The sequence below is a fragment of the Cyclopterus lumpus genome, chromosome 15, assembly GCF_009769545.1.
Source record: "Cyclopterus lumpus isolate fCycLum1 chromosome 15, fCycLum1.pri, whole genome shotgun sequence".
Lineage (NCBI taxonomy): Eukaryota > Metazoa > Chordata > Actinopteri > Perciformes > Cyclopteridae > Cyclopterus > Cyclopterus lumpus.
The window spans coordinates 13,753,366-13,767,881 of NC_046980.1; the positions used below are offsets into that span (position 1 = coordinate 13,753,366).

Genomic DNA, 14,516 nt, shown 5'->3' on the forward strand with positions numbered 1-14,516 from the left:
TTTCTCGCCAAAGATGGGGCAAATATAGCCAACAGCTTCCTCCATTAGCGATCTCAAGATACACGTGTTTTCTTCTTAGTGGGATACTATCTGCTCAGTTCTGCTCCTCACTGGATTGTGCTTCATAAGAACCACAAGTTGACGCCCTCGGTTAAAAAACCCCAAAGAAACAGGATTGTGATTGGACCGTCCGCAGATGGATGGATCCCACTGGGCCTTCACATGTTCAATTGTAATGTCTTCGTATTCATTTAGTCTAGACTTCAAGGCTGAAGTTTGTTTATATGGACACATACAATATACAAACTAATGGGAGTGGAGTGCAGATGATGTTTCATGAATATGAGAACACATTGTGTAATCCAAAACATGATTATGTTTTATTTCTTTGCTGGCGAGTAGAAAGTGGAAGCGCTGCTCATTGTGCACGTTGCTTTCCCTCTGGATGGTGTTCCTGTGAAACAGACCAACCCTGACCCGAGTCCTGTCTTGTGTTTTTATTTTCACTTTCCTCCTTTATGTTGTCTGGCTTTGATCCAAGATAATTGGGCTGGCCGAATATGAATATGACTGACGCACTGCTGGCAGATAAATGCACTTCAGCATGGAGAGAGGCATCTTTATTTAAGGTAGTGAGTTTACAGGCATCTCCAAATGAATTTGGAAGGATACATCCTACTGATTTTATGTCACACACCTCAGCGTAGCAGCAAGTAAATACCATTTGTATTCTGTCAATTTGAAAGTTTTTTTTCTCCATAATGTGGCCTACCGAAAGTGGTGAATATATTAAAAAAAACACATGTTTAATTAAGTAAATGTACTAGTTTACTGGGAACCAATACACTAAAGCATGGGACGTCACATTTGCTAATTTAGCACTGAACTCTACGTACATCTGAAGCAGATATAAATAGTTTTGGGTTGTAAACCAAGTATGAGACAAACTGAACCCCTTTCAGTTCAGTTTGTCTCATACTTGGTTTACAACCCAAAACTATTTATATCTGCCTCAGATGTAGTTCAATGCTAAATTAGCAAATGTTAGCAGGAAGGTGAATGTGATCAATGTTAAATTGTCATTGTGAACATATTAGCATTTAATTAAAATTAAGTACAGCCTCATTGCTAGCATGACCTAATTATAGAACAATATACAAATATAAACATAGTGTAATAATAGATACATATGGTAAATAACACACAGCAGTACTTTAAAACAAGTATATATTGTAAAATAAAAGTGTGATGTGCGAGGCTGTTTGAAATTGTCCTGGGGATGTGAGAGTCAGTCAGTGGGGGTCCCGGGCTTTTATTTGATGAACCCTGTGTCAAATAAATGTGCCTTCCCTCCATGACTTGTTCGCCTCCAGGACCCTGAAGATGGCAGGTAAGATTGTCGCCGACCGCTCTCACCCTGGACACAAACTGTTCGAGTCCCTTCCCTCTGGCAGGAGGTTTCTTTCCAGCTGCAGTCGGGTTCATCAAATAAAAGCCCGGGACCCCCACTGACTGACTCTCACATCCCCAGGACAATTTCAAACAGCCTTGCACATCTTTTCTTCTCTTATTAAAATACACTTGCAACTTTTATTTTACAATATATACTTGTTTTAAAGTACTGCTATCTGTGTGTTATTTACCATGTGTATCTATTATTGCACTATGTTTATATTTTTATATATATTTGTATTGTTCTATAATTAGGTCATGCTAGCAATGAGGCTGTACTTAATTTGAATTAAATGCTAATATGCTCACAATGACAATTTAACTTTGATCACATTCACCTTCCTTATTATTGCACTATGTTTATATTTTTATATATATTTGAATTGTTCTATTGTTGTACTCCATGTTTATTGTTATGCACCTTTCACAGAGTCAAATTCCTCGTATGCTCATGTATTTGGCAATTAAGCGATTCTGATTGTGATTCTGATCATGTTTAATGTGGATCGGGAGAAGCTTTGTCGAGACTGACAAGTGATGTCACATCACATGTCTTGGAATCAACACTTTGTTAACAAAGCCGACATTCCAGAGGGAGCCTGGAGTTTGAAAGATGAGAGTTTTCAAATGTGGGAAGGGGCCTTAAAGGAAGTACTGAGTTTAGAGCCTAAACATGTAAATCAAAATATATAATAGTTTGACCATTGTTTTCTAAGTCTGTGTCTGGTGAGTCCCCAAACATTTTGAAAGTGCAATATGAGATCATTCTTTCAAGAGTGTACTCTTTTCATTGCTAGAACATTGTGGGGTGTATACAGGTTTTGTCTGAGTATTTGATTTGGTTTCCTTCAGCTGATTCTTCCGTGGAACAGTCCCTTTCCAACTGTTGTAACAAACCAAATGCCTATTGTATTCTTTTTGTTCCAAGATTGTTCAGCTTGCCTCTTGCGCCTCTGCCAAGTTTTTTAAGTCTTTAAGTAAAATTGTGCAAACTCTTAACTCTGAAGTGTGGCGGTATGGCATAAAGAGGAACAGAGGTCACAAGTTGATAGTAATCCACAAGATTGGGGCAAACATAAAGTAACCGTGAAGTTTGAAAGATGTGCCTTATCTGGAATCAAAACACAATGTTTCCATTGAAGCTTAAGTGTGTTTTTTTCTAAATCATTTCTCGGGCTTGTTTGAGTGTCAGTGCTGCTGAGTCATGTGTGCACAGGGCCACAGGACACTGAGGCACTACCGGTCTGACGGGCTCACCCAGGTAAGAAAGCAGGAAAGACACACACAAAGAAAAACGAAGAAGAAAACCGAGGGTCCTGTAAATGGTGAAAACGCTGTTTTAGTATCACCAAATACAGCTGTGTTTCACTTGCCTGCTTCTCTGCACATTCAACACCACAAACCACTTCCCGATCGTTCCACGCCACGCAGCAAGACAGCCTGTAGCCTATCTCTTTGAAGCAGGGACACATCGCTCTGAAGCAGGGACACATGCATGACGAATTGGCAGACTCACTTCTGAGGTGCCCACTTCGGCCAGACAGAGCACAGAGGCTCCGTTGTCCCATCCCAAGGAAGGAGCGGCGGACTATGCATCAGTAATAAGCTCGAACACAATGTCAGGTTTCACAGAGCCGAGGCTTTGAATCAACAGAGGATACATTCCCTGGTTTAATAAGTGAGCCTCTCCCGACATGCTGCACTGTGAGTGGGGAGCTCTTTTGGAGTAGTTACAGTCCATGGTGTGATTCACTACAGCACACTGCAGCCCATTCATAGTCTGAAATAATGGCCATTGAACTGGAATATATTAATACAATTTGACTGGATTGGAGCTAGATTGTTCTCTATAGGCCTCGATGGACTGGCGGCCTGTCCAGGGTGTCCCCTGCCTTCGCCCTATGTCAGCTGGGATAGGCTCCAGCGCCCCCGCGACCCTAATGAGGATAAGCGGTATTGAAAATGGATGGATGGATGGATGTTCTCTATAGGCTAATAACAAATCTGTTAGGTATTTCCATAAAATACAATGTTATAATAAGAAGTGTCTATAATAATGAGTAATAAAATAAAAAGAGTATGTTGTGTCATCAACTCATTATTATGGGGACATACTGTACATGTATTCACTTTCTAACAGAGAGTTATAAAGACTGGAACAGGAGTAAAAAGCGTGCCTAGTTCTGTAACTATGTCAACACAATCGAGCAGCACACCCAGAGTTAATTAATCAGCATTAATTATGCTGTTTGTTTGCTTGTAAAAAGAACAATTTGGCGTTATGAGGATGAGTAACATCCTGCAGTCTACAATTGGTTGCCATGGCAACAACCCCTGTGTCCCCTGTGTTTTATTACACTTACTATTGTATGAATTAAACCCATAATAGTGCACTAGTTGGCTTTAGAGGTTCTAGTCTGTATACTTATAGAGCGGCATCCGAATGTGTCCGTGTCCACCTGATGCATGTAAGTAAGTCCAATATTCACTCTTTCTCTCTTTGAACTCTTAAGTTACATGTTGTTGTCCAGGAAGTCCAGAGACATCGGACTCTTATTCAGAGTGAGTTGTTGTCGCAGCAGATTGTAGCATTACAATGAATTGCATTAAAATGTGTGGAGAGTTGGGTTTTGCTCTGTGGGTCAGCAACACCTTGATGCAACATTTCACATAATCAGGGCAATTGATATATAAAATCACTGATTAATGGTGTTTAAATACCAAAAATGTGACCCACCATCATTATCAGCACCCTCATGATACGCCGCCACCGCGAGACCTCATTGAGCTCGCGTGCGCCGCCTTTCCTTTCATTATTTCCCTTCGCATTTTTTTTTTCTCTCCACTCCATCTTAACGCGGAAGTAAGTGACGCACCACTCCACACACACACACACACGCGCGTGCACACACACACGCACACACACACACACACGCAGCTGCTCAGCGGGGGCCATGCAATAAACAAAACGTCGTCATTCGGAGCCAAACACGCAGCGGTGAGTGTCTTTTTCTCTTCTGTTAATTGGAATATGGAGGCACATTTGGTCAAATGCAGCGACGCGTCCGTCCACCGTCTCCGCTGCACCTCTCGCTTTATTAATTAAACCCGACCGGGAGGCGGCGGACGGACGGACGGACGGTCTGACCGGGGATGTGATTGTGTGAGAATTTGTTTCTTTTCTCATTGCCCGCTGTAGAAGCCGAGAGTGGGTCCTGACCGACGGTCGTCGTAGCCTTTCTGATGAATTAAGGTATGACCAACGTTCACTCGAATGCCAGCGGCTCTGCAGCAAAAGCCAGCGGCGCGTTGGTGTGCGCTGCTTCCAGTGGGTTCGGTGCCACGGGGCTCGTCCGCTCGTGTCGGCGACTCCAGAGAAGGCAGAGAAGGGCTGTGTCCCAGCAAGCCTTTGTTAGTCTATCCCCGAGCCGGTTGTGTGGCTCTGTTTTTTTTACGGGGAAATAAGATGCGGACGGCCAAATGGAAAGAGAATGTCTTGCTCTCCGACATGATGAAGCATTTCTCGGATTTTTATTTATTTATTGCATTTCTTCACATCATTGCAGTCTGGGATGCTGTAGAACTGCATTTCCGTGCAATTAAATCAGTCACAGTGCGTCTGTCCTTTCATTGTTTAGTGTGTGTGTGTCTGTGTATATATATATATATATATATATATATATATATATATATATATATATATATATATATATATATATATATATATATATATATATATATATATATATATATGGCTGCAGTGCAGCCATAGGCTCTACTTGGCTTTATTATATCGTTCATAAAAAGGGAACATCCGGCTGGACAGTGCACCTCAGACATAAGATCTACAGTTAATGTGAAAACACATTAGCAAATGCTCTGTGGGACAACGGATACATATTAGTGTTTGATATAATCAGCTTGACATCAACAAAACAACAACTCCACACATAGATTAACATTTTAAAATGTTGCTTTGTCTGTTAAATAGTGACCCTTTTCTGAGATGATGCATTGTTACAGTGGCTCTCACATTACATTATGTCTCATCATTGGCTGCAATGTAGTCAGTGCGTGTGTATTGCAGCTTGTTAAAATACCGTGGTATTTTTCATTTATTTTTTCTGTGGCAAGGCAAAGCTTTCACTCATCTTCATTCCAAGGTAACAGGTCTTGGCGTCATGTCAAAGACAGCTTCTGATAATACAGCGTACTGCCTGGGTTAGAGGGGGAACCAGCTGTGTCTGTGTGTGTTACATCACTGTAGCCTTTAGTTATGTCTTTGACAGTGTTGTGAAAATCCTGAGGGCGTGTTGCGATAAGAAGCCTCATTGTCCCGCTGGTATCTGTGGAGTGTGCGTGCACAAACTTGCAGAAAAGACAATGCGTATTCTCTGTCATGCTGCGGTGTAACCGATCCTGCCTCCTCACATGGGATTACAGAACATAGATTGGTTTCTTTTTCACACAAACACTGTTTACGTTTCTGACACAGTGGAATGTTTGAACAATAGTGATGGACGGTGGCCTTTTTCTAGGCTAGCAGTTTGAAACAAAATGAATTGGGAACTCTTTATTTTTTTATCGACAGTAGCAGAAATAATAAAAAGCCAACAATGAGCTGATTTCAACTTGTCAAAGTGTTCATGCGGAGAACACAGATACTTTTATAGTTTTTGTTGAATTATAGCAATGATATCAAATATTCAGTATTTTTTTTTTTTTTTTTTTGTTCATGTACCATATCAAGTGACTTTTAAAGTGCTATATATTCAAGTGTCTTTTCTCCAAAAGGTGACCGCACTTGCACCAAGTTATTTTCAGTATGAAATCCTTTCATATGACTGCATCCTACACTTCAGACACACTATATCCCTCTCGTCTCCTCTTACTGGCATCGACTTCCTTCATGACTTGGTGCCCTCTGACAGGGAAGGATTTAGCAGGTATCAACGATATGAGAAATCTCATCTGTTCCAAAGCCTGAGCTGCCCGAGCTGTCAACAGACTCTGAAGGACCGAATGCAGAGAGAAATGAGAAAGTGAAGTCGTGATTATGATTCCAAATGGGAGGAAGAGGGCGACTTGAGACAGTTGCTATAACCGCGTGCAAAGGAGTCTTCAGTCTTAATGGACTGTGCCATTGTGCGTGCAAATTAACTCATACTTTCTGTCTTCAGAGATCGGCTCTGAGGAAAGTAATTGGAGGGTGGAAAGAATGCAATCAAAAGTATCTGTAGGCCCCAAAAGGAGCTTTCTGCCAATTAACTGCCGTCATTTCTTGACACAATTGGTTGTGATGGTGAAATGTGCCTCCCACGGTATTTTACAATATGAAACAGAGGATGTGTTTGACAGCCTCCATTGTGCTATTCTATAGAGGTTTCAATGAAATTACATTCAATAGCCACAAACCTTTCGGCTTGCAGAAGAGTTTCAGAAATAGGTTTTTAGCTTTGGTACACCCAATCTTCATCTTAATTTTGGCTAATTATTTTTGTTCCAATAGCTGATGTCTGACCTAACTGTCACATACAGCATGTTTCAAAGGGCATAAAACTAAAAATGAAATAGTTATATTTGTTGATTTCTTTTTTAAGCCAAACCAACTTATTAATTAACTGAATTAATGATTATTTCCAACATCAATTAATCTTTCAGTAATTCTCGACTAATTGTTTGGTCTATATATAAGTTTCCCAGAGCCCAAGTTGACATATTCAAATGTCTCGTTTTGTCCAACCAATATTTCAAAACCCAAAGATATTCAATTTGCTATCATAAAAGACTAAGAACAGCCATATATATATTCCAACTGTGAGAGCTGTTACTAGTGATTTAATTGCCATTTTTATTTTAAAATGAACTTAAAGCTACTATGAGGAACTTTCAGTGTTGATTTTGGTGGTCCAGGTGGACCAACGCTTTAGTTTTTCGGAGCAACAGTCACTTTAGATAATCTCTTATTTAACTGCAGCAGGGTCTGACAGTCCGCCCCGCACAGTTCTGGTTCTTCCGTGCCTTCCTCTCCTCCAGCAGGCCCAGCAAATATGTCTTTGGACTCCAACAGCGTGGTGTCAGTGTTGGCTTCTAGTGGGGAGCTGTGCTCCCGGCCAGAGCATGGATGTATAAAGAGAAGTAGATACAGCGTCGGAGGCGGCGCCGCCTTCATTCCTGAGAAGGTTGCTCAGTGGCGCATGAAGCCAAAGAAGTTTGACTTTGTAGTATAGACTTCATATGAAAATACCTGGATCTGTCAGCCATGAGGCCCACAGAGAAAGCTCACTAGTGTTTCCTTCAACCCCGCCTTTCAGCCCTTGGTCCAGCCTCAATCTTAGGCTCATTCACATCAACAGAGGAAGGAAAATAACTCTAGATTTGGTTAATGCATTTGACTTCTTTTAAGACCTAATTATTTTAAATAAGACCTATTCAAGGTTTTTTACTGGAAAGTTGATTTACCTAACAAACAATGAGTAACAGTCGTCTATTTCCCGATGTAAGTCTATATGAAAAAGCATTTTTGGGCCCCATGGCATCATGAGATGGACCTGGAAATTGTAATTCCACCATTTGGCTACGATATAGAGTTTGCTTCAGAGACCTGAGCTCTACCTGCGCCCGGTAGCTGCTCCCCACCCAACCTGGGCTCCAACTGCATGCCGAAGGCGGCAGCAAAGCTGGATCTGGGCTGATGGAGGTTCTGGTAAACCTGAAATAGTTGTGTTGTTACGGGGAATAGGACCTGATGACAGGCATTAAGAATATCCTCCATCACCATGTAGAATTAGCTAGTATTCTAGCCGATGGTCTTGTTTTCTTATGTGTATATATAAATTGACATTAAACAACCACTTTAATGTTCCTTGAAGTAACTTTAACCAATTATTAATATTGGAGTAAATACATTTTGTGTTATTGTTTCAGCTAAAGCTATACCTTTTTAAAAAAAAAAAAAAAGTATGATAAGAATATGTATTTATTTTTGTAATTGTTTGAAGAAAGTAGATTAGCCTTACCAACAAGACAATGTAAACACCCCCCACACAAACCCCCTCTCTCTCACACACATTCACACACCCACTTCATGTTTTTTGTATTTCCTGTAATGTACAATAACTCCGGGGGAAGAGATAATGGTCACGTTAACCACGGCACATGTGATTTGCACCCTATTCTAATCCCCAGCACTCCTTCTTTTATTACCATTTATAATGTCCACCTGTTTCAAAATGGCACCTGCAGAGGCCGTTCTCTGACTCTCACTGCATCGTTACGTCAGTTGCTTAGCCCTTTCTCCTCGCACCATCGTGTTTAATCTGTAAAATAATATTAATTGCATTCAGCAAAGGGACAGGAAACGGATCCAGCCAACAAAAATCAGTCCTCGTATGTATCCTGTTCCCTTGTATGTGTGTGAGTTATTCAGCATATGGAAGTTCCTGGAATCCTGTGACTGTAAGCAAGTTGTGACAGTTGTTACCGTAATAGACTTCCAGTTTAACAAGTTTAACTTTTTTAATTGGTCCTCAGCTGAACTAATTAAAAGTCTATTAACAATATTGCCGCATTTGGCTCTCTTGTATCACAAGGGCTCCCGTACCTTGTGGACTTTGTGCAGCTGCCCCATACTGCTTTTGTCAGCTCATCCTGGACTCTAATTGTATGAACTGCTAGTCTTGTGGCATCAGCCTCCGTCTGGGCTGTAATCTAATAACATATTGAAGGTTAGGTACTGTGTCGCTTTTCTTTGCACTAACTCAAGCCTGCCCTGCTGCTGTTCCCCACTGTGGCTGGTCTTCAGCCGCAGGGAATATAGAGTATTGATCCACTGTAATGACTTCCTCCTGTGGATGATGTCATACTTCCACGTGAACTTAACACCTCACTGGGATAATGCTTATGGCAGTAGTTACACATTGGTTATCGGACAACATCACAGTGTTTATATTGATATTTCTTACAGATTTTAAGTAGCTTTCCTCACTCAGCCTTACAACGTATGTGTATGCAGTTTATATGTGTGTGCTGCATGGGTGCAATGAAATTATAATGTAAGGGGGGGGGCTCGACAGCTGCCATACATCAGCCAAGCAGAGGTGCTGGCTCAGCTGAATGGACCGTTGGATGGCACTGCTGCAGGTATAGTGTGGTGGTTGATGATGTCATTGGGGCTTTCACAGTCTCCCAAATGTTTCTGTCTGCTTGTGGCAACGAAGCAAGAAGAGGGTGTGGAGAAGAAGCCACAAAAGTGCAATACTGTGTTACTGTAGCCAGACACAAGAGACAAAAGGTGTATGTGTTTGTCTTTTGATATATATATATATATATATATATATATATATACACACACACTTCAAATATTCAGAATAATACAGCTGCTCTGCTAAACTAGTTGCTGGATAGGGATTGTCTTTTGCTATGAAAAACCAAAAGCTCATCCACAACCAGCTCATCCACTGTGTTGTATTTCCCCACTGTGTGGACGCCTAACCTGGGTGTAATCAGGAATGCTCTGTGTTACTATTCATGTCTTTGGGGTTGAGATCTGTAGACTGCGACAGGCATGGTATACAATTTGCATCATTTCCATGCTCATCAAACCATTCAACGACATGTCGAGTGCAGGAATCTGCCTTAATTCTGTTTCTCATTTTGTTTCTTCAAGCCCTTTTTTAATTTGACACCTTTGTGTCTGATTGGTGGACTGACTGCAGACTTGACACAGTCTACTTAATCAGCAGTGTTGACAGTGGGTCTTCAAACGGGAACAACTGAGCGCAGGATGATACAAGAGTGTGGAAATAGGGATGCCATCGTCTTCAAGTTCCACATAAAGAAAAGAGTCTGTGCGTCTTTTTATTTATATGCAAGTGTCTGCTGACAGTCTCTCCAGTTGCAATGTGACTACAATAGATTTGGATTTACTGTATATAGCCATTCATATTGATGTAGACTGTTCACCCAGCATGGCAGGACATCAAACAACATTTGATGTAGGTTTTGAAAGCTGTGTGACTATAAGGAATCAGTCCATAGACTAATATGTAGCCATTTTATTAGAATATAATTCATAGTATGTTGAACCTTACTGTTTTCCTGAAATTTGATTCATAAGAGTAAAGCTTCAAGCTCCATTTCTCTTTAGTTTTAAAGGAGTAGTAAAGCATGTTGGTAAAGCGCTGTATGTTTGTGTGATTGTTTGTTTAAACTTTAAACAGCTTGGACTTTCTTTTTTAACTAACTAGCCAATAAGAATTAACATAATCATTTTGATTGTTGACAATCATCGGAAATTCCCTCCTGCATCCAATCACACCATAATATGTCTTTTCAAATCAACATTTGCAACAGTGAAGTTCATATTCCGATCAAGTTAATTTAACCACAATGTCCAATGTAATTAGTTTTCTCGAAGCCAAGCACTCGGAGTTTCAGAGCCTAATGGCGGTCTTGGAGGAAAGCAAGTATAGTATGATGGTAGGCTTTACTTATAATCCGTGACCACGGATATTATGCAGTTGCGTCCTCCAGGCCTCTCATGACAGTTTAAATTTGCCTCTAAACACATTGTTTGGACTAACTGGGGGAAAGCTGTGTAATTGGCCTGAGCAGCAGGGCACTCGAATACAATAGTTATTAACATGTCCTTGTATTTTAATCATGGATTGTCATGCAACCACTTGTGTGTAATTCACTGGAGGGCTTGTAAACGGAACATAATCGACTTCTTCATATGTGGATTTCTGCAAAACAACAAGGCGATCCCAACAGAAGAGTGTCAGCTGTCATTCATTATGAAGATGAAGTTACTTTGTATTACTAATGACTTTTCTTTTATTCCACATGGATTGTTTCTGCTTGTAATGTTTGCATTATAACAGGACATTTGCCACTTGGAACAGTGTGTATTCATGACTTAAATCATCAAATTATACATTCATGTTGGAGCCAGTCCCCTGTTACAGGAGCAAACATAATTCCAGCTAAATTGCTTCTGTACCTGAGAATACAGAACTACTCTTTGATCATTCGAAGTGTGTTGCAGTTCATAGTGATTTTAAATAATTAATTCATCCTATTATTGCTGGTGCAAATGAGTTTTTCAGACATAATGTCATTTAGAAGTTTGGATTTGTTTTTCAAGCACTAAATTAGTTTGTTTGACAAATATTGATTCAACTGAACAAATGCAAGTTTCTGTGTTAGTGAACAATTGTTGAAGCTGGTGTGATCACATGGTCAGCTGTGGTAACATTCAAACCTGTAATGATGGGACCTAATGGGTGCTGTCCTGGGAGGGATTGGCTGCTCGGGCACGTCTCGGGTTATGAGGCTGACGTGACACGACCTGCTGCTGTATATAACGTTTTTAGGAGTTCAAGCAGACAAATGTGATTTTATGATTGCGATGTAGCCGCCTCCCGTTTTATCCTCTTGGTTTGATGATGATCCTAGCTGAACATCCCAAAACCACTCAAGTCGCTGTTTGACCAACAAACATTGTATTTGTGCGAGTCAGGCGTGTAATCTGTGCATATTGGTAGATTTAGTATTGTCAGGATGTGCAGCTTAGGGCGGGTTATTTTGGTGCCACGTTGGTCTGATTATCCCATTACAAGGAGATGAGGGGGGCGTGTGGAGGACAATTGGGTGCTTTGTCAAACCAACCTGACATTCATTAATTTGTACCATTGGATATGGTGGCTGTGAGGGAAAAGTAGGAGTATGAGGATTTAAATCAAGACATGTCTTGATATATCAAAGGTTGTGTGATGAATTACCCACTCTCTGTTTGTGCACCATGTCTCGTCACCCCAAACATTGATGTATGATCTCTGGAGACACTAAATATGTCTTGCAAAAAGACATATTTTCCACATTCCCCATATTGGCATGCAGCCAGCATGCACACAGTTCTGGTATTATTTGCTTTAAGTTTCCAGATGTTTTGGAAGTAGAGCTAAAACGATATTTGATTAATCAAGTGGTCAGCCAACAGAAAATGAATCATTTCATTGTTTCAGTGATTTTCAAGCATACATACAAAACATTCTCCTGTTTCAGCTTCTCAAATGTGATAAAGGCTGAGATATCGAACTGAATATTTTATTGTTTGCATGAAACAAGAATTTTTAATTTGCTCCTCAATTATTTGACTGTTGAATAATCAGTTAATTAAGTTAGTAAAGAATAGATCAGCAGATGTCAGTTGCAACCCTAAATGAACGTGCATGGTTTGGTGTGGTTCTTAATTCAAATCAATGTCTCACTTATTCATGATAATCCACAGACCTTGTTGTGAACAGTTTTTCTTGACTTTTCTTTTGAGGACATTTTACTTTCTTTATTAGATGGAGAAGAATAGCGTTGACTGGAAATGAGGGAAGAGAGAGAAAGGGGAATAACATGCAACCATTTCCTCAACCAGGCTTGAAGCAGTTCCTGCTATCACATCATCAGCTTTTAAAGCCCGAGGCCATAAGGCCGCCATGAAACTGCTTTCTAATGAAGAAATAGTCCCCATGAAAAGTCACTAGATAAGTGAGAAAATATGTCTTGTGTGCTTTCATGTAATATGGGTAAACTGACCTTTTATGATTAAGACTTATTTTGTTCCACCAGTTTCAATATTAGGTTTTCCTGAATTTAGTGTTTATAGTTGTGGGTGAACAAAGTTGTGGCATTTTTCAAGTGTAAGTCTCCCTGGAGTCACGGATAAGATTTGATCTCATAACAGCAGCTATATTAGGGAATTTATTGTGATAGCCTGGAAGTACAGAGTCTTTGTTGCTTGCTTTATCCTGTTTCTAAACATGAATACAAATGGATTGTTGGCATCATTGCAGTACTAAATACACAGAATGGATATTATACAAAATCCCCTCTTTGTCTGAGTTTCAGAATATCTCGGTGTGTCTTTTCCTTGTCATTCCTATCATGTTCCTGGCTCCCGGTCAAATTCAGGATAGACTTTAAATTATTACTCACCACCTACAAAGCCCTAAACAACCATTTATCGAGTTATATTGCAAAGCAAGATCGAAACAACAGAGTAAAACTCAAACTGTTCATTGTAAACTGGACCTGCAATGATATGTTAGTCAGTTGTGAACTGTTTTAATAATAAAATAATTGTTTGTCATTTTTAAATAGAAAATGACAAACAGATATCCGGTGTCAACACTTCAGTGTTAAAATGGACAGCAGGTGTCCTCAAATCTTTTCTCAACAACTTCAACACCAACTCGGCCAAATCAAAAAAGAGGGAACTTGGTGCACTCTAGACTACTGATAATGTGTCATTGATTGCATTTGACTTTCTTGTGCCACAGCAGTTTTTCGGGGGTTGCAAACATAATTTGCAAGTGTGATTTTTATTTATTTTTTCCCAACAACCAGCGTTTCAACATCCAGACGCTGCACTCGCTCAATACCATAACTCGATTTGGATATCAGCTTTGGCTAAATTCACAACATTCAAAGTGAATCTGTTGCTGTGTGTTGGTCTGGCTTCACACAAATGTCCTCTAACTACAAGCTAATTGACCCTTTGCTATGAGCTGCCCTCAAAGGTAGACTGGCCAATCACAGCGTAGCATCAGCCCGCTCTGACTATCGTGCTCTGCTCTATCCACCGTCATACAATTGTTTCAGATTTGCTTCATTTTTATGTTATAAAATAATAGTTATTCAGGGAGTCAAACTGTGGGCTCCATGGTTCGCTTTGACAGGTTGATGGAGTAGCAGCAGGGAGCGAGGCCTATAGAGAAGGGTAAATTAGGATTAAATTGGGAAATTCTTTTGAAAATAAGGCCTGTTTGAGGTTGATATTTAAATTTTCATGCAATAAATCTGCTATGTTTTACTTCTCCTTCACAGTATCAACTGTACAAAAGATTACTCAAGCTGCATACTGTGTATGTTTTTTGGGGAGTGTATCTACAATTTCAGTTCCTCCACATTCTGAATTTTTGAAAGCTCTGCAGTTAATTCTGCTCCTACAGCAAAGTCGGCACGTATCCTTCTTGCATTCTGTTTACACTCTTTCTTTCCCTCATCTT

At 40.2% G+C, this 14,516-nt stretch overlaps 1 protein-coding gene across 2 annotated transcripts in view; it reads left to right on the forward strand.

Moving 5' to 3' along the window:
* Positions 1–4,337: 4,337 nt before the first annotated feature.
* Positions 4,338–14,516, forward strand: part of march8 (membrane-associated ring finger (C3HC4) 8) — a 61,920-nt gene continuing 51,741 nt past the window's right edge. Inside the window, exons 1-2 of one of the 2 annotated variants that reach the window (XM_034551520.1) lie at positions 4,338–4,450; positions 4,652–4,705. The gene's annotated coding sequence lies outside the window, so the exon portion shown is untranslated. The remainder of the gene's footprint in view (positions 4,451–4,651; positions 4,706–14,516) is intronic. The other variant, XM_034551521.1, reaches the window with a different exon arrangement.